The 26713-nt window shown below is 39.1% G+C and overlaps 1 pseudogene; it reads right to left on the reverse strand.

The window, feature by feature from the left end:
* Positions 1 to 22184: 22184 nt before the first annotated feature.
* Positions 22185 to 22303, reverse strand: LOC132132018 (5S ribosomal RNA; annotated as a pseudogene).
* Between the last annotated feature and the right edge of the window lie 4410 nt (positions 22304 to 26713).

Here is a 26713-nt window from a genome sequence, read left to right on the forward strand (position 1 = left end):
ATATTTTCTGGGGGACATTTGTTATAAGGATACCAGCTTGAGTGATCACAAAATGCTTTTATGGAATATTGATTTTAGTAAAGAAAAAAAAGGGCCTGGAGTGTGGATACTAAATTCAGAAATTTTCACATGTGAAAGTTATAGAATAAGAATTGAGGAAATATTAGACCAAGAAAAAGAGGACGGAATGTACTTTGAAGATAAACGATTATGGTGGCAAAATGTAAAGTATGAAATAAGAAAATATTCTATAAACTATAGCAAACTGGTACAGAAAGTTAAAAAAGCAAAGGAGCTGGAAATAAGGAAAAAACTCAGAGAAGAGACAAATAAAAGTGAATTAAAGATAAAACAGATAATACTTTTGGAGGAAGAGTTACGGAAAATTGAGGAAGAAAAGTGTAAAGGAGCAATTATAAGGAGCAAGGCAAAAAACACAATTGCAGGAGAAAAATGTACAAAGTTTGAGGCAAAGCAAAGTTAATAAAAGAATTACAAAATAAAAAAGGATAAATAGTGAAAGATATAAGTGGAATTTTAACAGAAGTGAAAGAGTATTATGAGGGGCTTTTTAAAACAAAAGGAATCGACGAAAAAGAGAAGAGTCAGTTATTAGAGAGTGTTACAGCTAAAGTAAGTAGAGGAGATAAAGAGGAATGTTATAAAGAAATTAGTGAAGAGGATATTGTACAAGCTATCAATAGTTTGAAAAGGGAACAAAAGCCCGGGGACAGATGGGATAGTAAATTAATTTTATAAAGTTTTTCAAGAGAAGATAAGTGGGATTTTAAAGGAAGTATTGTCACGGCTGGTAAACCGTGATCTCAGGGTGTTTGCACTTTGTGGTGAAATCTGTGTGTTTCGCGTCTGCACTGATTAGCTTGTGGGCGTCTCCGTTAATTGTCATCAGCAACAGATGCCACTCATTACTCATCCATTTTATATTGGCTTGTCTCACGTCTTGTGTTTGTGAGATCGTTGTTACTTGTTTGATGTGGTTACCCTGTTCGTCTGGCTTTAGTGTTGTATGCGTTGGATGTCTGTGTTTTCCCTAGAACCTTATCCACTCTCCGCACGTTCATTCAGCCACGGACACTTACCTTCGGCTCTATTCCCCGCAGTTCCTGTGCCATCCTCTCCTGCAGCCTACTCGCCGCCATCATCCGGACTACTCACCCTCTCTCCGCCATCATCCGGATTCCTCACCTCCTTCCCACCACCACGAAGTGTCGTCTCCTCAGCATCTTTGTTTGCTTGTGTATTTGTATTCCTCTCAGCCCATTAAATCTGTTAACTCGCATCTGCTTCTAGACTTTCCTTAATCCACCGTCACATAACGATCTCACCACCATGGAAGCAGCGAGCACCAATACACTCACGGATTTCATGTATCACAGCGCCAAAAGAATGGATCAGCAGCAGGAGAGCATCTCGAACACCGGACGTGCTGTCCAAGCGCTGGTGGCACAGGTGTCCGAGCTCACCCAGCAGATCCATCAACTAACGTCTCCCACTGCTCCCATCGCACCGCCTGCGCCGTCCGTACCCCGGGAGATTCCCCAGGACCACTTCTGGCCTGAGCCGCTACTTCCGGCACCAGAGAACTATGCGGGTGAGCCAGCGTTTTGTAGAACTTTCTTAACTAAGTGTTCAATGCATTTCGCCCTACAGCCCCGCACCTTCGCTACTAAGAATTCTAAAGTAGCGTTCACGCTCACATTATTGTCTGGCAAGGCGGCCTTATGGGGGACGGCGGTGTGGGAAAACCAACACCCGTGTTGTGCCTCGTTCCACGCCCTCTCTGAGGAAATGAGGAGAGTTTTCAACCGGGCCGCAACCGGCAGGGAATCCGCTCATCGACTCTCAGAACTCCGTCAAGGCTCTTCCTCAGTAACCGACTACTCCATCGAGTTCCGCACCCTGGCGGCCGCGTGCCAGTGGAACGAGGCGGCGCAGTGGAATAGATTCCTGCATGGGTTATCCGACCGTGTTCAGCAAGAGATCTACCTCCTCGAGCTGCCCCCCACTCTCAACGGACTCATTGAACTGGCTCTATGATTTGATGCACGGATTAATCGCCTGGGCCGCCAACCCAGTCCTTCAAGATCTACCATCTCTCCTGTTAGGGGGCGCTTGAGTCGAGAGAACACGGTTGGTTCTGTCGACGACCATGAGCCCATGCAGATGGGTAGAGCTCGGCTGTCCCGGAGGGAGAGGGAACGGCGGAGGTCCCAAGGACTGTGTTCGTACTGTGGAGGCTCTGCTCATAACACCTACTCATGCCCGGTAAAAGAGCTAGCCCGATAGAAAACTTGAGGCTACTATCGGGTGGGATCTCCGCTGAGAAGTCCTCACCTACATCATCGACCCTGCTTCCGGTGAAACTGCGGTGGAAGAATCAACATCACGAGTGTCACGCCCTTCTGGACTCCGGAGCCAAAGGTAATTTCATTGATTCTTCACTTGCACATCACCTGAACATTCCTGTTCTTCCTGTGTCTCTCCCCATCCATGTCACCGCACTCAACGGCCAGGAACTGCCTCACATCACACACCATACAGAACCCATCACACTGCTCACATCTGGAAACCATCAAGAAACCATATCCTTTTTTCTCATGGACTCCCCTGTTGCTCCCATTGTTTTAGGTCACCCCTGGTTATCCAAGCATAATCCACGAGTGGAATGGGGTTCTAACACTGTCACATTGTGGAGTGAAAGATGTCATGAGTCTTGTCTGGTTTCTGCTTGTTCTGTTGTCCCTGTTTCTGTCTTTCATAAGGAGAACATGGTTCTGCCAAACGTGCCCGTTGAGTATCTGGACCTGAAGGAAGTGTTCAGTAAGTCCCGTGCTGCTTCTCTCCCTCCGCATCGTCCCTACGACTGTGCCACAGACTTAGTATCAAGTTATACTCTCTTTCTATTCCTGAGAGGGAGGCCATGGAGAAATACATTTCTGATTCCTTAGCCTCTGGGTTCATCCGTCCTTCCTCTTCTCCAGCGGGGACGGGGTTCTTTTTTGAGGGTAAGAAGGATGGTTCTCTGCGACCTTGCATTGATTACTGCTGAACAACATCACTATTAAGAATACCTATCCTTTACCACTCATGACTTCAGCTTTCGAGAGGTTGCAGGGAGCATACATATTCACAAAATTGGATTTACGCAATGCTTATCATTTGGTCCGCATCAGGAGGGGGGGTGAATGGAAAACCGCCTTTAATACCCCTAGAGGGCACTTTGAGTACTTGGTCATGCCGTTCGGGCTCTCCAACTCGCCCGGGGTTTTCCAAGCATCCGTGAATGACGTGTTGAGAGATATGGTAGATCAGTTTATCTATGTTTACCTGGATGACATACTGATCTTTTCTTCATCTCTCCAGGAACACGTTGAACACGTCAGACGAGTGTTCCAGAGGTTACTTGAGAATGGGCTTTTTGTCAAGGCGGAGAAATGCGTATTCCATGCACAGTCTGTTCCCTTCCTAGGGTATATTGTCTCGTCCGAGGGAATATGTATGGACCCTGACAAGGTTAAGGCTGTGATAGATTGGCCATCTCCAGATTCCCGTTAGGTCCTACAGCGGTTTCTGGGGTTCGCCAATTTCGATCGGCGTTTCATACGTAATTTCAGCCAACTAGCCTCACCTCTGATAGCCTTGAACTCTCCCAGTACTCCGTTCAGGTGGTCGGACGCAGCTGAGGCTGCGTTCACTAACCTCAAGAACCGCTTCGTTTCGGCTCCCATCCTTGTGGCCCCTGATCCCACATGGCAGTTCGTGGTGGAGGTCAATGCATCAGAGGTGGGGGTAGGAGCAGTGTTGTCCCAACGTGCTGCTTCGGACGATAAGGTACATCCTTGCGCGTTTTTCTCACATCGACTATCTCCTGCCGAACGTAATTATGACATTGGCAATAGAGAGTTGTTGGCGGTCAAATTATCATTAGAGGAATGGCGTCACTGGTTGGAGGGTTCAGGGGTTCCCTTTATTGTTTGGACCGATCATAAGAACTTAAAATACATTAGAACTGCCAAAAGACTCAATTCCAGGCAGGCTCGGTGGGCACTTTTTTTTGGTCGTTTTGAATTAACCCTATCGTACCGCCCGGGTTCCAAGAATGTCAAACCCGACTCTTTATCACGTCTTTTTGATCCCTCCGCCCATCCGGTGACTCCCGAGTGTATTTTACCTGAGAAATTAGTGGTCTCAGCATTCGTATGGGAGGTCGAGTCGAAGGTCAAGACGGCCTTAGAAGGGGTAACGCCTCCGTCCGGTTGCCCACCGAACCGTTTATTTGTGCCGGAGGAGTTAAGGTCTGAAGTTGTCCAGTGGGCTCATTGTTCTAATGTGGCTTGTCACCCAGGGATAAGTAAAACTAATGGGTTAGTTAGACAACGATTCTGGTGGCTACAGATGGCTCGCGACGCCCGCGATTTTGTTTTGGCTTGCTCAGTTTGTGCCAGTGGTAAGTCATCTAACCGACCTCCTGATGGGCTTCTTCAACCGCTGTCTGTCCCTTCGAGACCCTGGTCCCACATCGCTCTAGATTTTGTTACCGCCCTGCCGCCCTCTAATGGCATGACGGTCGTTTTGACCGTAGTGGACCGGTTCTCGAAGGCGGCACATTTCATTCCCTTGCCCAAATTACCGACAGCCAAGGAGGCAGCGGTCACTGTTCTAGATCACGTCTTTCGGCTTCATGGCCTCCTGGTAGACGTGGTTTCGGACAGGGTATCTCAGTTTATATCCAAATTTTGGAAAGAGTTTTGCAAATTGTTAGGAGCGTCCGTTAGCTTGTCTTCGGGTTATTATCCCCAAAGCAACGGACAATCTGAGCGAGCCAACCAAGATTTAGAGAGGACGTTGCGATGTTTGGTCTCAAAGAATCCTTCTTCCTGGAGTCAACAACTTTCTATGGTGGAGTACGCCCACAATTCGTTGCCATTGTCAGCTATGGGCCTCTCTCCATTTCAGTGTAGTGTAGGGTACCAGCCACCACCCTTTCCTAGTCTGGAATCTGAAGTCGAGGTTCCCTCCGCTCACGCGTTTGTCCAAAGGTGTCACCGCACCTGGACCAGAGCCCGCGAGACTCTGCTCTGGGTGAGGGAGCGCACTAAGGCCAAGGCCGATCGCCACCGGTCAAAGCCTCCCGTTTACGTCGTGGGTCAAAAAGTGTGGCTTTCTACCAGTAACATTCCTCTGTGATCAGTGTCTAATAAATTAGCTCCCAAATTTATCGGCCCATTCACTATCACCAAGATCATTAGTCCGGTGACAGTCCGCCTCAAACTACCTCCTGCGTACAAGAGGATACACCCCGCCTTTCATGTGTCCAAAATTAAACCCGTGTTTTATGCAAGTATTAATCCGCCTACTCCGGTTCCCCCGCCGCCGCGTCTTGTAGATGGGGAACCGACATATTCGGTTAATTGTATTCTGGACTCGAGACGGAGGGGACGAGGATTCCAGTATCTGGTGGACTTGGAAGGTTACGGTCTGGAGGAGAGGAATTGGGTACCTGCTAGGGACATATTGGATCACTCCCTTATTGATGATGACAATCAGCAGGTAGGCCCTTCTGGGAACTCCAGGAGGAGTTCTTAGAGGGGGGGGGGGGGGGGGGGGTGGGGACCTGTCACGGTTGGTAAACCGTGATCTCGGGGTGTTTGCACTTTGTGGTGAAATCTGTGTGTTTCGCGTCTGCACTGATTAGCTTGTGGGCGTCTCCGTTAATTGTCATCAGCAACAGCTGCCACTCATTACTCATCCACTATATATTGGCTTGTCTCACGTCTTGTGTTTGTGAGATCGTTGTTACTTGTTTGATGTGGTTACCCTGTTCGTCTGGCTTTAGTGTTGTATGCGTTGGATGTCTGTGTTTTCCCTAGAACCTCATCCACTCTCCGCACGTTCACTCAGCCACGGACACTTACCTTCGGCTCTATTCCCCGCAGTTCCTGTGCCATCCTCTCCTGCTGCCTACTCGCCGTCATCAACCGGACTACTCACCCTCTCTCCGCCATCATCCGGATTCCTCATGTCGTCTCCTCAGCATCTTTGTTTGTTTGTGTATTTGTATTCCTCTCAGCCCATTAAATCTGTTAACTCGCATCTGCTTCCAGACTTTCCTTAATCCACCGTCACAAGTATATTAGGAGATTTTAATAAAAGAGAAATGGATCAGAGGATGAGTATAGGGTTGATGAAATTAATTTGTAAATGGAAAGGAAGTAAAAATAATTTGAGTAATTTTAGGCCAATGACAATGTTAAACACAGATTTAAAAATACTAGCTAAAATCCTTGCAAACAGAATGAAAAATGTTTTACCCAAAATTATAGTGACTAATCGGGCATATGGTGTAAGAAGGGGAGATATTGCTGATATGACGAGTGGTGTAAGAGACATAATAAGCTATTTAAATGAAACACAGAAGGATGGATATGTTGTTAATTTAGATTTTGAAAAGGCTTTTGTTAGGGTAGAACATGGTGTTTTATTTGCAATTTTAGAACGTTTTGGGTTTGGAAAAAATTTTAACGAATGGATAAAAATTTTATATAACAACATAATGACAAGAGTGACGTGTAATGGTTTCTTAACAGAACCTTTTAAAATAACAAGGTCAATAAGACAAGGATGTCCACTCTCTGCACAGCTATATACTTTGGTAGCAGAACCTTTAGGTTTAATGATTAAGAAATTAAAAGCATTCAAGGTATTAAAATGGAAGAAGGTAAAGAAGAGAAAAAGATATTCCAATATGCAGATGACACAACACTGATTTTAAAAGACTTAGACAGTATGAAGGAGGTAATGAGAAATGTAGAGAGGTATGGTAAAGGTACAGGTGCAAGAGTTAATGAAGAAAAAACTGTGTACATGAAGTTTGGAAAGGTACCAAATTTAGGAGGAGTTTTTAATTTTGAGGAGGTGAAGGAAACAAAAATTTTGGGTGTGACTTTAGGAAAAGACAAGAAAGGGGCAAGAGAAAGAATGTTTGAAAAGTTGTTGGGGGAAATGGAAAGGAGATTAATTTTTTGGAGGGGAAGATTTTTAAGTTTGAAAGGGAAAATTTTAGTGGTTAATGCTTTAATGTTATCCAAAATGTGGTATATTTTAATGGTGAGCGCAATGCCAAGATGGGTGGAAGTAAGAATAAAAATATGTGTTTTAGATTTTATTTGGGAGAAGAAACCCCCAAGAGTTGCTTATAACACTCTGATAGGACAGGCTGATAAAGGAGGAATGGGATTATCTGATGTAGAATTAAAAAAGAAAAGTATGAGAATTAAAGTTGTGAAAAAGTATATAGGTGATCAAGAACAAGGAGAATGGAAAGATACAATGAAATACTATTTGGACAAATGTGGTAACGTGAAACTAGGGGACAGTGTTTTATGGATGAAAATGAAAACATGGATGTTTGAAAGAATACCAGATTTTTATAAAGAAGTTTTTTTAAACCAAACCAAAATTTTAAACCAACCATTGTTTTTTAATAAGCATATTGTGAAAAGTGGGAAATAAATATTAAAAAAAAATGGTGGGAGGTTGGGATTGCAAGATTAAGGGATATTATGTATGAGATAAGAGAGTTTTTTTTTTTACCAGTGCAAGTAATTATTGATGAGTTGGAAGAAGCCAAAGAAGAGTATGACATAAACAATGTAAAGAAGCAATATAAAGAAATGAAAAGTGCAATACCAAAAGCGTGGATAAATGAAATACAGAAGGAAGAAAAAGAGGAAGGAAAGACTGAAGTGTATTTTGTTAATCAAGATAAAAGAATGGGGTTTAGTTTAGGGAATGTGAAAATGTTTTATCAGATTTTAAGGGAATAGATTTTTAAAAAAAAACAATTCAAACTAGATAAAAAAGTTTGAAAAGTTTGAAAATGTGAAAAGTTTAAAAAGATTTAAAAGTTTAAAAAGTTTAAAATAGACAGTGATTAACAAGTGACTAGCATGTCGCTAGCATGATTAGCAAGTGACTAGCCATGTCGCTAGTATGATTAAGAAGTTACTAGCATGTCTCTAGCATGTTTCTAGCATGATTAGTATGCGACTAACAAGTTGCTAGCATGATTAGCATGTTTCTAGCATGATTAGCATTTGACTAGCATTTTTCTAGCATGATTAGCATGTTGCTAGCATGTCGCTAACATAATTAGCAAGTGACTAGACATGTCACTAGCATGATTAGCAAGTTAGTAGCATGTTGCTAGCACGTTGTTAGCATGATTAGCATGTTTCTAGCATGACTAGCATGCGACTAGCATTTTGGTAGCATGATTTTAGCATGATTAGCATGTTGCTAGCATGTTTTTAGCATGATTAGCATGCGACTAGCATGTTTCTAGCATGATTAGCATGTTGCTAGCATGTTTCTAGCATGATTAGCATGCGACTAGCATGTTTCTAGCATAATTTTAGCATGATTAGCATGTTGCTATCATGTTTCTAGCATGATTAGCATTCTTCTAGCATGATTAGCATGTTGCTAGAATGTTTATAGCATGATTAGCATGCGCCTATCATGTTGCTAGCATGATTTTAGCATGATTAGCATGTTTCTTGCATGATTAGCATGTTGGTAGCATGTCGCTAGCATGTTGCTAGCATGTTTCTAGCATGACTAGCATGCGACTAGCATGTCGTTAGCATGATTAGCATGTTTCTAGCATGACTAGCATGCGACTAGCATGTTGCTAGCATGATTTTAGCATGATGCTAGCATGTTCCTAGCATGACTAGCATGCGACTAGCATGATTTTACAATGATTAGCATGTTGCTAGCATGTTTCTAGCTTGATTAACATGTTGCTAGCATGTTGTTAACATGTTTCTAGCATGATTAGCATTCAACTAGCATGTTGCTAGCATGATTAGCATGCGACTAGCATGTCATTAGCTTGTTTCTAACATGATTAGCATGTTTCTAGCATGTTGCTAGCATGATTTTAGCATGATAAGCATGATGCTAGCATGTTTCTAGCATGATTAGCATGCAACTAGCATGATTAGCATGTGACTAGCATGTTGCTAGCATGTTTCTAGCATGATTAACATGTTGATAGCATGTTTCTAGCATGACAAGCATGCGACTAGCATGTTGCTAGCATGATTTTACCATGATTAGAATGTCGTTAGCATGTTTTTCCAGCATGATTAACATGTTGCTAGCATGTTGTTAACATGTTTCTAACATGATTAGCATGCGACTAGCATGTGGCTAGCATGTTTCTAGCATGATTAGCATACGAATAACATTTTGCTAGCATGTCGCTATCATGTTTCTAGCATGATTAGCATGCAACTAACATGTTGCTAGCATGATTAGCATATGGCTAGCATGTCGCTAACATGTTTCTAGCATGATTAGCATGTTTCTACCATGACTAGCATGCAACTATTATGTTGCTAACATGATTAGCATGTTGCTAGGATGTTTCTAGCATGACTAGCATGCGACTAGCATGTTGCTAGCATGATTTTAGCATGATTAGCATGTCATTAGCATGTCCTTAGCATGATTAGCATAATGCTAGCATGTCACTAGCATGTTTCTAGCATGATTAGCATGTGACTAACATGTTGCTAGCATGTCGCTAACATGTCCTTAGCATGATTAACATTTTGTTAGCATGTCGCTAGCATGTTTCTACCATGACTAGCATGAGACTAGTATGTTAATAACATGATTAGCATGTTAATAGGATGTTGCTAGCATGACTAGTATGCAACTAGCATGTTGCTAGCATGAATTTAGCATGATTAGCATGTTGCTAGCATGTCGCTAGCATGTCCCTAGCATGATTAGCATGTTGCTAGCATGTTTCTAGAATGATTAGCATGTGACTAACATGTTGCTAGCATGATTTTGGCATGATTAGCATGTTGCTAGCATGATTAGCATGTTGCTAGCATGTTTCTAGCATGTTTCTTGCATGACTAGCATGCGACTAGCATGTTGCTAGAATGATTAGCATGTTGTTATCATGTTTCTAGCATGACTAGCATGCGACTAGCATGTTGCTAGCATGATTAGCATGTTGCTAGCATGTTTCTAGCATGCGACTAGCATTTTGCTAGCATTATTTTAGCATTATTAACATGATGCTAGCATGTTTCTAGCATGATTAGCATGCGACTAGCATGTTTCTAGCATTACTAGCATGTGACTAGTATGTTGTTAACATTTTCTAGCATGATTAGCATGCGATTAGCATGTTGCTAGCATGATTTTAACATGATTAACATGTTGTTAGCATTTTTCTAGCATGACTAGCATGCGACTAGCATGTTGCTAGCATGATTTTAGTATGATTAGCATGTTGCTAGCATGTTTCTAGCATGATTAGCATGTGGCTAGCGTGTCGCTAGCATGTTTCTAGCATTATTAACATGTTGCTAGCATGTTGTTAACATGTTTCTAGCATGATTAGCATTCGACTAGCATGTTTGCTAACATGATTAGTATGTTGCTATCATGATTTAAGCATGATTAACATGTTGTTAGCATGTTTCTAGCATGATTAGCATGCGACTACCATGTTGCTAGCATGATTTTACCATGATTAGCATGTTGCTAGCATATTTCTAGCATGATTAGCATATTGCTAGCATGTCGTTAGTATGTTTCTAGCATAATGAGCATGTTGATAACATGTTTCTAACATGATTAGCATGTTGCTAGCATGATTTTACCATGATTAGCATGTTGCTAGCATGTTTCTAGCATGATTAGCATATTGCTAACATGTCGCTAGCATGTTTCTAGCATGATTAGCATGTTTCTAGCATGCGACTAGCATGTTGTTAGCATTTTTCTAGCATGATTAGCATTCGACTAGCATGTTGCGAGCATGATTAGCATGTTGCTAGCATGACAAGCATGCGACTAGCTTGTTGCTAGCATGATTTTAACATGATTAGCATGTTGCTAGCATATTTCTAGCATGATTAGCATATTGTTAGCATGTCGTTATCATGTTTCTAGCATGATTTTAGCATGATTAGCATGTTGCTAGCATGTCGCTAGCATGTCTCTAGCATGATTAGCATGTTGCTAGCATGTCGCTAACATGTTTCTAGCATGATTAGCATGCGACTAACATGTTGCTACCATGATTTTAGCATGATTAGCATGTTGTTAGCATGTTTCTAGCATGATTAGCATGTTGCTAGCATGTTTCTAGCATGACTAGCATGCTGTTAAAATGTTTCAAGCATGATTAGCATGCGACTAGCATGTTGCTAGCATGATTGGCATGTTGCTAGCATGTTTCTAGCAAAAGTGTAATTTGTCCTCTTCTTGTCTTTCATCACAATGTCCTTCTTCATCATTGTTTCCTTCATGCACCTGTCTGTCCACCTGTTCTTCCCTTCCACCTACCACTCCCTCCATCCAGCATTCACATTTATTTAAAATTTCTTGGCAATCCGGACACCTGACAGCACTTGAATTCTGGGCACTCTTTCAGTAGATGTTCTGGGCTCATGCCAGGGCCGGCCCGCGGCATAGGCAGTATAGGCAAATGCTAAGGGCGCCACTCATCCATAGGGGCGCCAGAATGAGTGAACGAGTGAATTTTTTTTTTTTTTTTTTTTTTACATTTTTTTTTATAAAAGGCTACTATTTAAAAACCATTAATTCGAAATACTACCAAATAAAGCAAAAAAAAAAAAAAAAGTCCGGCTCTTCAATCTTCCCCCGCCCATCGAGTGCTTGAAGTGCGTCAGAAACAGAGCGCGCGCACGATCAGTTGTTGGTAATTTGTTGTGTAGCGTGCCCGACGCCGCATCCAATGTAGATAGCACTGCTTTTGTTAACACACAGCTCGTAGAAACGGGCCTGGCAGCTTGCGCCAGTTCTAGACACGGTGAAAGTTTCCTGATTGTGACGGAGGGCCAAATTTACATGACACATTATAAATGAGCATAGTCTGCGATAGATACAGTGCCAAAAAGAAGAGAAGAGGATAAAGACAGAGGTAAAGAGATGCAGTGAATGAACAATTTATTGCATAGGAGTAAGATACTATAATTTCATGGCAGTTATTTTTACCTTAAACTTAATGTTAGCAGTTGTTCTGAGTTCTGAGTCCCCAGACTGTGATTTTGTACAATCATGTCAGTTTTAAGACGCATTTTTTATTATCACTTTTTTATTAATGTTTTACTCTACAGCTGTGCAGTTTTGGGGGGATAAAGTACAGGCCAAAAGTTTGGAAACATTACTATTTTTAATGTTTTTGAAAGAAGTTTCTTCTGCTCATCAAGCCTGCATTTATTTGATCAAAAATACAGAAAAAAATGTAATATTGTGATATATTATTACAATTTAAAATAATTTGTTTTCAATTTATTATACTTTAAATAATCTTTTATTTCTGTGATGCAAAGCTGAATTTTCAGCATCATTACTCCATTCTTCAGTGTAACATCCGGTTTATCACATGATCCTTTAGAAATCATTCTAATATGAGGATTTATTATGAGTGTTGGAAACAGTTCTTCTGTAATGTGTGTGTGTGTGTGTGTGTATAGATATATATATATATATATATATATATTAGTGCTGTCAATCGATTAAAAACTTTAACTAGATTAATCACACATTGTTTCTGTGATTAATCGCAATTAATCGCAATAAAAAAAGAAATGTTTTTGTACGTTTTTAATATATTTTTTGATGTAATAATTTCACAGTTAAATTTAAATACTTGTTTAAATGACATCTTTTTATGAATGAAGGCCAGTATTTCTGATATTAATACAGCTACTGATTTTTTTTTTTTTTTTTAATTTTTACATTTATTATTAGGCTTCAAAACTATAACAGTTTTTAATTTAAGTAAACTTAAAACAATGCTAACATAAACCCATAATAAATGTCATGTTTACTCCTGCCCTTCCTGTCTTAACAGTTAGGAAATATACATAAATTTAATAAAGTTATATGCATAGTCACAGTCATATAGTCTATATATGCATATGTATAGTCTGCACTGCATAAACTATACATTAAATAGTTAATTCTTATTAAAGCTACAAAAGTTATTTAGTCAAGAGCAGCGAGTCATTTTCTCTGTTCCCTTTGTTCTTTAACTTTACTGACAGGAAGCATTATTGGCTGCTGTCCCTTTAAGAGCAGAAAGACACGTGGATCTCACCGTTTATATACGGTCTATGGATCTCGCCTCATTCTCTCACAACTCTTTTTGTTCATTTTAGACTTTATATAAATCATTTAAGATTGCTCTTATGAGGATAATCGACAAAACTGGCACTTTGGGATGTTTATTGTTAGTTCAAACGCTTAAGAGAACTGGATTCTGGCGCCCTGTCTATGCATGTGTGTGTATGTGTGTGTGTGTATGTGTGTGTGTGTGTGTGTGTGTGTACGTGTGTATGTGTCACATAAGGGCATTCACAGACAGCGCATTCTCTTTTGTCTTGCCGCGCTTGAAATGTTTAAAAGCATTTAAATGAATAAGAGCGTGATCATATAATGTAAAGCTAGCCAACGGATGGCAGAAAATACGGATGCTGCGTTAATTGCGTTAAATATTTTGACACGTTAAACCAGACAAAAATTAATCGCATGCGTTAACGCGTTAACGTTGACAGCACTAATATATATATATATATATATATATATATATATATGCTAAATCATGAACACAATGACAGGGTGAAATGGGCTGTGATGCATGGGGCGCCAGGTAAAATCTTGCCTAGGGCAGCAAATTGGTCAGGGCCGGCCCTGGCTCATGCACAGCCTACAAGTCTTCACCTGGTGGCTGTGCATCACCCTAAAGTACTGCGGGCCTTCTGCTGTTTCCATCTTTGTGCTATAAGGGAGTGATGTCACTTCTTTGGGAAACCTTACCTTTACAAATCTTGTACCGTCTTCAATGTCAGTGCCCGGATAGCACCTTCTTTTGATTTTAGATAAGGGGGATACCCCCCATCCTTCCAATTTGTCCAAAATTTCCTTATCCTCCAGGTAGACAGGCAGGTGCATGAAGGAAACAACGTAATCTTTATTTTGCATTTTTTTTTACTTTTTTTACTTACAGTCCACTCCCTTTATTGTCAATCCATTGATTAAAATGTCAGACATTTCTTCCTGTTCCAATGTCAGTTCATATTCTTTGCCTTGTCTGGGTCTTACAGCCAACAACTTTCCACTTCCAATTTTTTCTGAGATTGCTTTAATTATATCCTCTCCTCTCACACCAATCACATTCTCTGTACTCACGATCACTGTTGCCTCCTTTAAATATTTTCTTTCACCAAATCTTTTCCTTGCTTCTTGATCTTTTCCATTTCCAGCTCTTTGTCGCTTCTCCAGTCCAGTGTCGTTTGCCGTGCGTGTTCCTAAAGCCAGTCCATTGTCATTTGCCATTCGAGTCTCTCCAGCCAGTTCCGAGTCGTTACCATATAATCCGTCCATTTTGGAGAAAAAAATGATCAACCACCCTCCAGACAGCGATATGCTGCTGTTAGGTGGTTTTCAAAAAAGAAAAAAATGCCACAAAAAAAAACACAGATTCACAAAACAAACAAAACAACCACAAATAGAAAAACACAAAATGGAGGAGAGCCTTCCTCTCCCAACTGCAGCCAAACACTTCCTGTAGCTCTCTAGCGCCATCAGGTTGGTATGGCCGTAAACGAAGGCTGCTGCAAAGAGAGGGCTATTTAAAGATCAGCCACTCTAATCGGTAGAGCATTTAATAAGAAGGGAAGAAAATGCAAAAGCTTAAAGCATCTGGCTTTTCCAGTCAGTCTAACATCCAAGTATTAACCAGGCCCAAACCTGCTTTGCGTCTGAAATCTGGCAGAGACTCTTTGTAGCGGCCCTTCAGCTCATAGAAAAGAAACATTTTTAGAAAAGAAACATATTTATTTTAAGATGCAATTTTAAAATCATTGCTGAAGTGATCGTTGTCTCAATTCTTTGTTGCAAATGTTCTCCATGCATCACAACACTGTGTTTACACATTAACTTCATAGCACTATTATAGTATCACAGCATGGTGGCACCGTAAAACTACAAAGAAGACAAAAACAATACATAAATATCAAAGCAAAATAAACTCAAAAACAAACAAGCAAACAAACATTCACTACACATTTAACATTGTTCAAATTAAACAACAAATGACACCAAAGAAATACATAGAAAACAAACTAACATACCTCGCTCTGCTTGCCAAAGAGATACTAAAGCTTAAACCATTTTTCTCAAGCTTGTTAGCTCAAGAACAAACATGAAAATACTCTTGCTTCGTTTCCTCTCCCTTATATACAATAAGGGTATTTCGCCATCTAGTGGTGACGCCAAGCAAAACAAATTAAAGGGGAAGGCCATTACACTCTTTTTTTTTGTAAGATTATTCTATAATTTGTGAAAAAAATCTAAAGGTTTACAGCACATTGTATTCCCAGGCGGCCTCCCTTCCAAGTATTAACCAGGCCCAAACCTGCTTTGCCTCTGAAATCTGGCTGAGACTCTTTTTTTTTTTTTAGATTATTAAATAATTAGTGAAAAAACCCAAAGGTTTACATCACCTGGCATTCCCAGGCGTTCTCCCATCCAAGAACTAACCAGGACCAAACCTGCTTAGCTTCCGAGATCAGACGAGATCGGGCATAGCCTTTTTTTTTTTTTTTTTTTTTTTATTAAAGAAATTAATTAATTCAAACATACATATCAATTATTAACATACCAATATACATAATATGCTTTCTTTAACATAAACACTCTTAAAATTTTGGGCTGTCAGACCTCTTAGAAATAATAACTTAAAAAAAAACACTCATTAAATAGTTTAATCTTTTAAAAATGACAATTCCATCCCCAGGTCATTTAAAACCTTTAAGACCTCCTGAGTAAAAACATAATTAAAAAGATTCATTGTTCCCTCCAACTTAAAATAATAAAACAGACATTCAACATATTTCTCAACTTTTCTCCTAAACATTTTCCACACATCAATTAAAACATTTTCCTTTTTCACCACTACTCTTCTTTCCCATACCGCACTTTTCATCAACATCACAAGTAAATTAATGATCTTCTTGTTTTTACAATTTTCATTAATTCCCAACATGAACACCTTTTCCCATTCAAATTTCCCAATTTCAACTCCTCTCAAAATCATGTAAAATCATGTTTTTACATCTCTCATTAAAAGTTTTCAGCTCCTCACAATATAAAAACAAGTGTAAAAACCCTTCATCTGCATCTTGGCATACTTTACATGTGGCACTTTCCTCCATCCCAATTTTGTTTAAAATCACATCTGTGAACACTGCTTTGTTCCTGATAAAATACTCCATATTCTCCAGTTTCCTCTGTACAATTTTACCATTCATGTTCCCCCATATATTCTCTTCTTTTACATCATTGAACATCCGTATCCAGTATTCGTTTACAACAGGTTTCTTAAAAACAGTAACTCTAAAAACACAATAAAATATTTTCACAGTACATTCATTAAAAGCACACAATTTTTCCCCCAGCCTCACATACACATCTTTCCCAGGTTTCTCTTCTTCCATGTTGTCAATTCTCTTTATCCACTCTTGAGGTATTGCATTCTTAATTACGTCATACTTATTTGTTATCTCTCGTCTGCTATAATCCTCCTTTGCCTCCTCCATCACATCCTCAATGTATTGCACTGGTAAACATAGGCGCCGATACCGTGGGTGCTCCGGGGCTCGAGCACCCACGGAAAATAGAGAGCACCCACGGAAAATGAGCACCCACGTGTGCCAGACTGCCAGTAGGCTACATTTATTTAAAATTAAACATTGCAGTTGGCGCTATGAAGCGTCTGCCACACTGTGATTGGTTATGTTGTTGTCAGTGACAGTGACATAACCAGTCGCATGCATGTTCCATATCCTATCCACCAATCACAGCGTTTCTGAAAACGTCCCATCCCCCACTATACAGTGCCGTGCGAGTATGTAATCATTTACTGCTTTCCGTAATCACTAATCATTAATCAGACTAAAATGGACAGATTTGTTATAAAAAAAGCCAAACCTATTAATATTGATATATCGACATCCACCACAAGTGCCCTCTCAGATAATAAGCTATGTGCTTTGATCTTGATGTGTTGTCTATGTTATTCGTTCGCTATGAGACCTTGAGTAACAGCTGGTAGTACAGAGGGAAGAGAACGCAGGTCAGTATTTCGCGATATACACTGTACATATTGTATAGACACACTAGGTAAGAAGTGAGCGCCACACATTGTATTTCTGTTTTTGTTAGACAGTTTAGTTAAGGTGCCGGATGCACTAAAGATTTCGGTTTATTTTCTACATTTTGCTTTGGTTAGATTAGGTTTAGATTAAGGATTGTTTTCTTATATTTTGTTCTTTCCTTTGGCGCCGCTTTCGTTCTTTCCCATTTTATTGTTTGTTTGTTTACATTTTCACCTTGTACATAGCGCACATTATTATTGTTATTTTACTGGATCTAGTGGCTTTGGCTTTTTGTGAATAAACGTCCAGTATTTTTTCTCTTTCAAAGTTTTGTCTGTCATGTTCTTCCACCTCATTTCATACCCAGCAGTACGTTAATATGTAAATGTTACGGTACATTCCCTAGACTCCTTAAAGTTCGTAACAGGGTTTAAATGGGAACATTTTTCTGCTCAAGTATAGGCCTTTATACGGTTTAAAAGAGGAAAAACTAATGGACACAAAAGTAGCCTACTTTTGGACAGAATACGAGTTCTTTGTTAAATACATAAAATTTATTATACTATAATACTATATGAATAATGGATTCGAAACCTCAAAGAAAAGCCATGCCACTATCAAAACAAACCTCGAAACATAAATGAGGTAGACATTCCCAGAAACTCATTATTTTAGTCGCAACAATCGGTTAATGGAAACGCTGTCCTTTCGCAATAGTTTTTTAATCAATATTTACAAAACATTAATTTCCCAAGAAGCTGAACGCATTAGCGGTTACGTGTCAGTTAAACTTTTCATCTCCAATCCTGTTTGTATTTTTGAGAAGTGACGCTGTTGTGTTTGTTTGTATCGGCCGCTGTCCATTAGCCTAAGGTTCTGAAATGCAATATTTTTTGAATAGCCTAGTCTATTTTTTATTTTTTTAAATGGCGTGCGCCCTTGAGCACTCACGGAGAAAAACATAAATCGGCGCCTATGCTGGTAAAAACCCCTCTTTGAATTCATATAAAACATCTCTGACTTTCGTGATTCCCACATCCCACCACTTCTTAAAAAAACCTCCTTCCCTTGACTTAAAATGCAGTTGTTTAAGAATAAAGGCTGATTTAAAATGTTCTCTCTGCCTTGTGGCTTAAAATGCTCATTCGTAAAAGATTTGCCCCATGCCCCCATGAGTTCTTTATAAAAATCTGGCAGCCCCTCCGTCATCCATTTTTTTACTTTCATCCATAAAATGTTGTCCCCCAAATTAAAATTACTACACTTACTTAAAAAATTCCCCATTGTTCTCTTCCATGCCACTTTGTTTTCTTCATCCAAGTACTTTTTTATTATTTTCACTCTCAAGCTGTTCTTTCTTTGTTCCACATCCATTAACCCCAGTCCTCCCTTCTTCACTGCTCCTATTAAAGTGTTGTGTGCTATTCTTGGTGGCTTCCCTTCCCATAAAAAATCTAAAAAACATTTTTTCAGCCTTTTTTTCTGTCCACAACGGCATAGATGACACATATAAAATATACCACAATTTCGAAACCATTAAAACATTAAGAACTAAAACCTTCCCTTTCAAAGCTAATGTTCTCATTCTCCAAAAATTCAATCTTCTTTCAATCCCTCCTAAAGCTTCTTCCCACATAGTTTCTTCTGCTTTCTTTTCATCCCTCCCCATTAAAACATCTAAAATCTTCATTTCTTTAGTTTCCTTAAAAGTAAAATGTTCTGTTAAAACCGGTGCCCCTCCAAATCTCATATACAGCGTTTTGTCCTCATTTACTTTAGCTCCTGATCCCCTACAATACTTTTGTACAATTTGCATTGCATTTCCCACACTCTTCAGATTTTTTAACAATAATGTTGTGTCATCCGCGTACTGAAAAATTTTACTTTCCCCTCCCTCGATGCCTATCCCTTTTATCCCCTCTTCATGTTTTACAGCCAATCCCAAAGGTTCCACAACTAAAGAATATAAAAGAGCTGACAACGGACATCCTTGTCTTATTGATCTTGTAATTTTAAAACACTGTGTTAAAACCCCCATTACATTTAATTTTTGTTATTGCGCCTTTGTATAAAATCCTAATCCATTTCATAAAATTGGAGTGTCTCTCCCTTTCACTCCGTACACTTGGTTAGTTTTAATTATACTCGGCATGACTTCTTTCAATCTGTTGGCTAAAATTTTAGATAAAATCTTTAAATCAGAATTCAGCATTGTAATCGGTCTGTAGTTCTTTAAATCCGTCTTCTCTCCTTTTCTCTTGTATATCAATTTCATTAAACCCATTCCCATTTTTTGTTTTAATTCTCCTTTCTTAAACACCTCTACATATACTTCTTTTAAAATGCTAGTTAAAAAATCTTTAACAAATTTTATAAAATTCAATCCCCAAACCATCTACACCTGGACTTTTCTTTTTGTTTAATTCACTTATTGCTCTTTTAATCTCTTCTTCTCTTGTCTCTTCATCACACTCTTTTTTGTCTACTTCTCCTACTGTCGCTTTTATTCGCTTCAGTAACTCCAGTTTCTCTTCTTCCACCACCCCCTCAGTACTTAACAGGTTCTCATAGTATGCTTTTATTTCTTTTAATATTTCCTCATTAGTTTCCACCACTACACCATTTTTCCCTCTTATTTCTTTAATCATTCCAGCCTTCCCTCTTATTTTTTCTAAATCAAAAAAAAATTTGTACATTTTTCTCCCTCCACAGTATATTTAGCTTTACTTCTTAGTCTTGCCCCTTCATATTTTTCCTCTTTCATTTCTTTCAATATTCCCTCCAATTCTTTTATTTTTTGTATATCTTTCCCATTCTCATTTAATTCATTTTCCAATTTTCCACTTATTTCGCTCTCCTTCTTCCTCTTACATATCTGTATTAATTTACTGTACTTTATTGTGAATTTTTTAACTAAATATTTAACATTTTCCCACCATATCCTTTTATCTTCGCTGTACATTCCATTCTCCTTTTCTTTAATACTTAACACATAGTCCTCATTCTTCAAAACCTCTGCATTTAAAACCCATACCCCCGGCCCTCTTTTCACTGAACTCCAGTCTACTTGCATAAAAATTGGTTTATGGTCACTTAAGCTTGATTCTTCATATTTAATATTACCGATAAATCCTTCAATGTTCCTTGTACATAAAATAAAATCAATCCTTGTTTTACGCATAAAATTACCCACTAATTGCCTCCTTGAATATTCTTTCTTTTTTTCGTTTCTTTCTCTCCATACATCAATTATATTATTTTCTTCCATTAATAATTTCAGTTCTTTTCTTCCTTTATCATTTTTAAAAACCATTCCCTCTCCCATTTCTAATTTACTGAAAACGGTATTAAAATCACCCATCATAATAACTTCTTTATGTTTCTTTAGAAATTCTCTTAATACATTAAAATATTCCTTTTTTTCATTCTCTACAGTCGGTGCATGAATATTAACTACAATAACTTTTTTCTCCTCATACTCCATTTCAACCGCAATACATTTCCCATCTACGTCATTATATATTGTTTTACATGATACCCCACTGTTTTCTTTTATTAAAACTGCAACTCCTCTTCCAAGCCTCCCATCACCATTGTTATATAAAATCTCTCCGCTCCACCTTTTCCTTATTTCAGTCATGTACTCTTCCCTCCAGGTAGTTTCTTGTAATAAAATCACATCTTCTCCTTTACACATTTCTTTCACTTTTTCAAATTGTCCTATGTCTGACAGCCCTCTAGCATTAAAAGTCACTATTCTTAACAGCATAAAACATATAAAAACATACATAAGATCCATCATCTCAGTCCATCTCCTCCAAACCCTTTAGCAACTCATACTTATTTGTACACTCAATACCCTCTTCTTTAAGCACTCTTTTTCTTGCATTATATAAATTGGGTATTACCTTTACAGATCTTCTTCTTTTTGATGATTTCCCTTGCGTTTCCTCATTTTCTTGTCCTTGTTCATTTTTTTTTGTAGCAGAAACATTCTCATTACTCTCATAATTAAGTTCCACAGGGTCCATCTCCTTTTGCACACTGTCCGTCACATCCATCGGTGTGCATAAAATTCCCTCCTGTTGTGCATCACTCAGTACTTTATTCCTTTTATCATCCAGTTCCACATTATCCAAAGCATTTTGCAAACTGTCAGTCAAATCCATCTGTGTCCAAATTCCACCATCCTGTTGTGTTAGTATGATCGGTTCGTTACACTCTTTCTGATGTTCTATATTCTTATTTAATTCCAGTCCTTCATCTCGTACACTTTCTCCATCGTCTCGCTGCTCATTTTCACTTTCATGCACCTGCCCGCCCACCTGCTGCTCCTCCTCCTCACCCTGCATCCAACACTCACACTTATTTAAAACCAAATTGCACTCCGGGCACGTCACAGCGTTGCAGTTTCTCGCGAAGTGGCCTCTTTCCTCGCATTTATGGCACTTAAACTCCGGGCAGTCCTTCACCACATGGTCTGGGCTCATGCACAGCCGACAAGTCTTCACCTGATGGCTGTGCATCACCCGAAAGTATTGTGGACCCTCTGCCGTTTCTATTTTTGTGCTGTAGGGTAGGGAGGCCACCTCTTTCGGAAACCGCGCCTTTATATATCTTGTCCCATCCTCAATGCTGGTGCCCGAATAAACACGCCGCTTTATTTTTGAAATTGGGGAAACCCCCCAAACCTCCAGTTTATTTAAAATCTCTTCATCAGCAAGGTAGACAGGCAGATGCATGAAAGAGACAACATAGTCTCTGTTTTGCAGTTTCTTAATATCCCTTTCTTAAGAAGGGAAGAAAATGCAAAAGCTTAAAGCAACTGGCTTTCCAGGTGGTCTAACATCCAAGTATTAACCAGGCCCAAACCTGCTTTGCCTCTGAAATCGGGCAGAGACACTTTTTTTTTAGATTATTATATAATTAGTGAAAAAATCCAAAAGTTTACAGCACCTGGTATTCCCAGGCGTTCTCCCATCCAAGAACTAACCAGACCCAAACCTGCTTAGCTTCCGAGATCAGACAAGACCAGGCTTAGCCAGGTTGGTTTGGCGGTAAGCGAAGGCGGCTGCAAAGAGAAGGCTATTTAAAGATTAGCCACTCTAATCGGTAGAGCATTTTATAAGAATGGAAGAAAATGCCAAAGCTTAATTAAGCTTCTCTTTGCTTTAAAAAAAAGTTTACAAAGCAGGTTTGGGCCTGGTTAGTACTTGGAAGGGAGGCCGCCTGGGAATACAAGGTGCTGTAAAATTTTAGATTATTTTCACAAATTATAGAATAATCTTACAAAAAAAAAGAGTCTCTGCCAGATTTCAGAGACAAACCAAGTTTGGGCCTGGTTAGTACTTGGAAGGGAGACCACCTGCGAATACCAAGTGCTGTAAACTTTTGGAGTTTATCACAAATTATATAATAATCTTACAAAAAAAAAAAAAAAAGAGTCTCTGCCTGATTTCAGAGGCAAAGCAGGTTTGGGCCTGCTTAGTACTTGGATGTTAGACCGCCTGGAAAAGCCAGTTGCTTTAAGCTTTTGCATTTTCTTCCCTTCTTATAAAATGCTCTACCGATTAGAGTGGCTGATCTTTAAATAGCCCTCTCTTTGCAGCAGCCTTCGCTTTGGTGCCGGGAAGGGGAGGCGGACAGAGGACGCTGAAAACGAGGCAGTAGGAGCTGACTAGCTGTTTTTGTTTTGCTGTGTCGTTGGTCTTGTTGACTAGTTATTCACAGTTTAATTTGTTTGTTCAGTGAGGTTTGTTTGTGAGTAGAGGGTATTTAGCGGGAGTATCGGCCGACGGCCTGTATAGGTCCGGTATACGATACGCTTGCTTATATTCTCTATCATGGCAAACAGTCAGGAAGATAGTTGTTGTAGTATGGATGATTTGGAACAAGATGAAGGGAATTGGCAGACAAGGAGGAGAAATAAAGCAAAGCGGAGTAGAGGATTGAAAGACGGTGATGAGAATTGGAATGTTGTTGTGAGGTTTGAAGAGCCAGGAGTGAAGAATTTGGATCCATTAAAATTGACGAAAATAATTAAAAATCAGGTTGGCGAGGTTAAATATGCTAGAGTTCTAAATGATGGTAATTTACTAATTGGATGTATCTCTGAAGAGCAGGTGGGAAGAGCTTTAAAACTGCAAACGGTTGGGAAAGTAGTGGTAGTAAAAGTGGTGAAAGTAGGTGAACAACAAGGAAGTAAAGGAGTGATTTATGGGATTCCTTTAGCAGTTGAGATGAAGGAACTGGTCAAAAACTTAAAAGAAAAATATGATTTTGTTCAGAGCGCAAAGCGTTTAACCAAGGGGGTTGAGAAAAAAGAATCTGAGTCAGTGTTGATACAATTTAGCTCAAAATAATTGCCTACAGAATTACACTTTGGGTATATGAGATATAGAGTAAGAGAGTTTACTCATAAACCAACAAGATGTTACAAGTGTCCGAAGTTTGGTCATGTTGCTAATCTGTGTAAAGGGATTAAAAGGTGTGCTAGATGTGGTGGGGAGCATGATTATGGGGAATGTGGAGAGGGGGTTAGACCTAAATGTTGTAACTGTGGAGGAGGACACAGTGCGGCCTACTGGGGATGTGAAGTAATGAGAAGGGAGACTGAGATTCAGAATGTGAAAAGGAAGGAAAGAGTTCCTTACGCAGAAGCAATTAAAAGAGTGGAGCAAACAAAGGGGATTAATGAAGGAAATGATAGAAGAGAAATAACAACAGGGAATGTATGGATTCAGAGGCAAGAACTTAGAGAACAGGAGAAAAGAAAGAAATCAGGGACTGTCTTATTGTACATTCAAGCCAAGAAGCAGGTAAAGGATGATCTTATTTATTATGCTCATTCTACAATGGAATGCAAGGAGTTTGTTGGCAAATGGACAAGATTTTAAACAGTTTATAGAGAGTAGAAGTGTAAAACCAGATGTAATGTGTATTCAAGAAACGTGGTTAAAACCTAGATTTGATTTTGTGTTAGCTAATTATATTGTTAGCAGACGAGACAGAGAGCAAGGAAATGGTGGGGGTTGTGCTACTTTTGTAAAGAAGGGTGTACCTTGTAGGGTGTTGGGTACAGGAAAGGAGCAAGAATATGTGGTAATGGAAGTATGGGCAGACAAAAAGAAAATAGTAGTAATAAATTATTATAACCCTTGTAAACAGCTAGAATTAAGTGAACTAGAGGAAATAGAAGGCCATGATAGGCATAATGTGGTATGGTGTGGTGATTTTAATGCTCATAATACACTGTGGGGAGGGGGGAAAACAGATAATAATGGGAAGGTGATTGAATTGAGTTGAGACAAAGTATTTATATGGCTGCAGTGGATACAATACCAAAAAGTTCAAAAGAAAAGTGGTTCCATGGTGGAATGTTAAATGTGATGAGGTAGTTAGGGAAAGGAACAGAGCTTTTAGAAGGTTAAAAAGAACTCATAACTTTCAACATTTGATTGAATATAAGCAGGCACAAGCAATGGTGAGAAAGACCATAAGGCAAAGAAAAAGATCATACTGGAGAGAATATTGTAGCTCAATTGGAAGTAATATTAGTATAAATAATGTGTGGCAAATGATCAAGAAAATGGACGGTAATAGAAGAGATTGGAATTATCCAATCCTTTTAGATGGTGAACGGGTGGCTATAACAAACCTAGAGAAAGCAGAAATGATGGTGAATACACTGAGAAAGGTACATAGTTCCAGTAATTTATCAGAAGAAGAAAGAAGGGGTAGGGAAGAAACAAGGAGTTTATATGCTGGGGTTATTCAAAAGAAGGGAAAAATAAAGGATAAATATAATGTTCCATTCACAATGAGAGAGTTAAGAAATGCGTTGGATAAGTGTAGGAATTCAGCTCCTGGTAAAGATGAAATTTGTTATAGCATGTTAAGAAAGTTGAGTGAGAAGGGAATTCAGAAGGTTTTAAGTGTATTTAATAAAGTTTGGGAGGAAGGAAAGATTCCAGCAGGATGGAAGGAGGCAGTTATTATTCCAATAAGAAAACCGGGAAAAGATCCTAGTAATCCAGTGAGCTATAGACCAATAGCGTTGACTTCTCACTTAGGTAAGTTAATGGAAAGATTGGTGAATGAAAGGTTAATGCACTTCATGGAAGAAAGGGGGCTGATGGTTAGTTGTCAGAGTGGTTTTAGAAAGGGAAGAAGCACTATTGATTCTATTATATGTCTTGAGGATGAAATAAGAAAAGCACAGTTTAAAAAAGAGACTGTTGTGGCAGTATTTTTAGATGTGGAAAAAGCGTACGACATGTTATGGGTAGAGGGTCTTTTAATCAAAATGCATATGCTTGGAGTTAAGGGAAATATGTTTAACTGGGTAATGGACTTTTTAAATAATAGAAGTATCCAGGTGAAAATTGGGATGGAAACATCTAGAAGATGTTTGGTAGAAAATGGGACACCTCAAGGTAGTGTCATTAGTCCATTATTGTTCAACATAATGATTAATGATGTTTTTTCTAATGTTCAGCCAGAAATTGGAAAGTCACTATTTGCAGATGATGGTAGCATATGGAAAAAGGGGAGAAATGTGAAGTATACTGTGAAGAAGGTACAGGAAGCTCTAACCATAGTGGAGGAGTGGGGAAGGAAATGGGGTTTTAGATTTTCTATTGAGAAGACTAAGGTTATGTTTTTTACTAGGAAGAAAGTTGATGAAAGTATACAATTGGAGTTGTATGGTAGGAATTTGGAAAGGGTTAAAAGTTTTAAATTTCTTGGGGTGGTCTTTGACACTAGACTTACATGGAGTGAGTCCATGTAAGTAACAGAGAAATATAAAAAGAAAAGTAAAAGTAATAGAGAAATGTAAAAAGGTAATGAATTTAATGAGATGTCTGGCTGGAACAGAATGGGGAGCAGATGTAGGTTCTTTGAAGCAAATTTATATATATTTAATCAGAGCAAGAATTGAATATGGGTGTTTGGTTTATGGATCTGCAGCCAAGTCAGTTTTAGCTGAGTTAGATATAGTCCAAGCTAAAGCATTAAGAATATGTACAGGAGCTGTGCGATCTTCTCCAGTATGTTCATTACAGGTAGAAATAGGAGAAATGCCACTCTTTTTAAGAAGAAAGCAGCTGCAGGCTAATTATTGGATCAACTTGATGGGTCAAAGGATTGATCATCCAGTTAAAATAGCATTTCAGTCAAGCTGGGAGAGAGAGGTGGCAAGACTTCCTAGTTTTGGATGGACGGGTGAGGCATTGGCACAGGAAATGTCTATACATGATAAGAATTTTTGTCCAGGAGTACTGTGGCCTTCAGTTCCTTTATGGCAGATGGAGGTTCCAAAGACTAACTTAGAGATACTTGGGATTAAGTTAAAAAATCCAGAGTCAAATTTGGTACATGAGTTCCAGCATCATATAAGAGAAAGATATCAGGAATACATATTAATTTTCACTGATGGGTCTAAGGATCAAGAAACGGGTGCTACAGGAGCA

Source organism: Carassius carassius, chromosome 48 (genome assembly GCF_963082965.1).
Source record: "Carassius carassius chromosome 48, fCarCar2.1, whole genome shotgun sequence".
Taxonomy (NCBI): Eukaryota; Metazoa; Chordata; class Actinopteri; order Cypriniformes; family Cyprinidae; genus Carassius; species Carassius carassius.